This window comes from Penaeus monodon, chromosome 18 (assembly GCF_015228065.2).
Source record: "Penaeus monodon isolate SGIC_2016 chromosome 18, NSTDA_Pmon_1, whole genome shotgun sequence".
Taxonomy (NCBI): Eukaryota; Metazoa; Arthropoda; class Malacostraca; order Decapoda; family Penaeidae; genus Penaeus; species Penaeus monodon.
In genome coordinates, this window is record NC_051403.1 from 37,100,142 (window position 1) to 37,102,641 (window position 2,500).

Consider the following 2,500-nt stretch of genomic DNA (forward strand, 5'->3'; position numbering starts at 1 on the left):
GGAAACCTCTCAGTCTCAGCCAGGTACTTGTGGTGGTCTGTTGTACTCCGCTCGGAAGCTCGTGTGTGTGTGTGTGTCCCCCTCGCCCCGTTTTCTACAGGTAAGGTGAGTGCGGAGAACAAGATGAAGAGAATCGAAGAAAGAGAGAGAGAGAGAGAGAGAAAGAGAGAGAGAGGATTTTTTTTTCTCGAGTGTGTGATTGACAGGGATATGTGAGAATAGAGAGGAAGGGGGAGGGGGTGGGGAGAGGGTTGAATGGTGAGTCGCTTCACGTGCAGCCTTCTCCCAGCCGGTGATGCTGTCTGCAGCGAGTGCCTTGCCAGCCTCGATTGTTGTCCGCCAAATGTCTGGTTGTGGTCGGAGGTAAGTGGCTGGCTCTTTCACTCTGTGGTTGTCAGGTAGGATGTTTAATAAGCTTTCTCTTTTCCTAGTCTAATTTCTCCGTTATTAGTCTGTCTCTTTCTCTCTTTCGTTGTTGTGTTTATTCATTTATCTCGTTTTGTTATTGTTCTTGGGTTTCGTTCTTGTTCTTGTTCTGTTCTCTTAGCTAATTCATCAGTCATTATCCTTTCTCTGCGTGTTTCCCCTTTCCTCTTACTCTATTCCTTTCTTTTTATCCCTCTGCCCTTCCTTCATCTCTATCCTTCTTTTCATCTTTTCTTTCTTTTTCCTACTGTTATTCTGTCATTTTGCATTTCCTTTGTCGTCTATTCTGATTTGCTGAATAGATTTCTTTTAATTATTCATTTTTCACTTTTCTCTTCCCCTTTTTTTCTACTATCTTTTAATCTCTCCTCTTTTCCTTTTTTCTACTCTATGAATAGAATTATGTTTTTTTAATCAGTTGTGAAAATGGAGAAGTTGTAAACGAAGGAGAGAGAGAAAAAAAAATCAGTGAAAAATACAAAACCAACCAAAATAATAAAAATCGCTTAATCAACACCACGACAAAGGTTACTCAAGTTGATCTAATCTTAATATTAACTAATCCTAAAAATACTAAAAATGAAACAAAAAAATCAGATAAGATAACGATGTCGATGATCAATGACACACCACGAAATAGAGAAATACTCGGTGAAGACAACTCCCAAGGCAGTGGCGGTTGATGCAGGGAGGGGCGCGTTTCCGTAAAGATTAACAGGAATTACAGCCATTGTCACAGTCGGCTGTCGGGGAGCAGAAAGATACGGATTTTCTTTCCGGGGCGTGGGGCGGCGGGGCGAGACGGGAGCGGCGTGTGTGTGTGTGTGTGTGTGTGTGTGTGTGTGTGTGTGTGTGTGTGTGTGTGTGTGTGTGTGTGTGTGTGTGTGTGTGTGTGTGTGTGTGGTGTGTGTGTGTGTGTGTGTCTTTAATGTTTTTTTTTCTCTGTTTTCTCTCTCTCTCTCTCTCTCTCTCTCTCTCTCTCTCTCTCTCTCTCTCTCTCTCTCTCTCTCACACACACACACACACACACACACACACACACACACACAACACGCACGCACGCACACGCACACACCACACACACACACACACACAATAACACACACACACATACACACACACACACACACACACACGTTTTATGTATATTATTATCGTATATAAAAAATATATAATATATGTATATACATGTATATATAATATATATATATATAATATATATATATATATATATATATATATATATATATAATATAATATATATATATATTATATTATATATATATATATATATATATATATATATATATATATATATATTATTTTATTTATTTTTTTTCAACGGTATAGGCTCATGTCTGAGCTGCCGTGGTCACAGCATGATACTAAATTGTAGTTTTCATGTTGTGATGCTCTTGGAGTAAGTACGTGGTAGGGTCCCCAGTTCCTTTCCGCGGTGAGTGCCGGTGTTACCTTTTTTAGGTAATCATTCTTTCTGTTTATTGGGGCTGTTTATTGGGGCTTGGGACCAGCACTGACTTGGGCTGGCTTGCCCACCCAGTGGCTAGGTAGGCAATCGAGGTGAAGTTCCTTGCCCAAGGGAGCAACGCGCTGGTCCCAAGCCCGGATAAATAGAGAGAATGATTACCTAAAAGGTAACACCGGCACTCTCCGTGGAAAGGAACTGGGGACAGCGAGTCACTACCAGCAACCTAGGGTGATTGAAGTTTAAGGCAATGGAAAATCAACAAAACATGTAAAAATATGCAGAATAACCACAAGTCAAAACATCCAGTCAAGTTAATTCACGAACACAAAAACACTTCAGATCGATAAGGCTCTTCTGAGAACAAGCGCTGTGCTGTTTAAAACTATTTTTTGGATTTCTAATTTTGGATTTCCCAGTATTTGTTCAAGAAACTTATCAGTACCTTTCTTTATAAGGCCAAGTGCTCCAATAACAACAGGCAAATTTTTGTTTTTTATTATCATTATTATTGTCACTATTATTATTATTATTGTTATTATTATTATTGTTATTATTATTATTATTGTTATTATTATTATTATAATT

The 2,500-nt window shown here is 38.9% G+C and overlaps 1 protein-coding gene across 2 annotated transcripts in view; it reads left to right on the forward strand.

The window, feature by feature from the left end:
- LOC119584473 overlaps positions 1-2,500 on the forward strand; it is a 14,118-nt gene that overhangs the window by 65 nt on the left and 11,553 nt on the right. Inside the window, exon 1 of one of the 2 annotated variants that reach the window (XM_037933111.1) lies at positions 1-105. This exon is cut by the window's left edge and continues 65 nt beyond it. The gene's annotated coding sequence lies outside the window, so the exon portion shown is untranslated. The remainder of the gene's footprint in view (positions 106-2,500) is intronic. The other variant, XM_037933112.1, reaches the window with a different exon arrangement.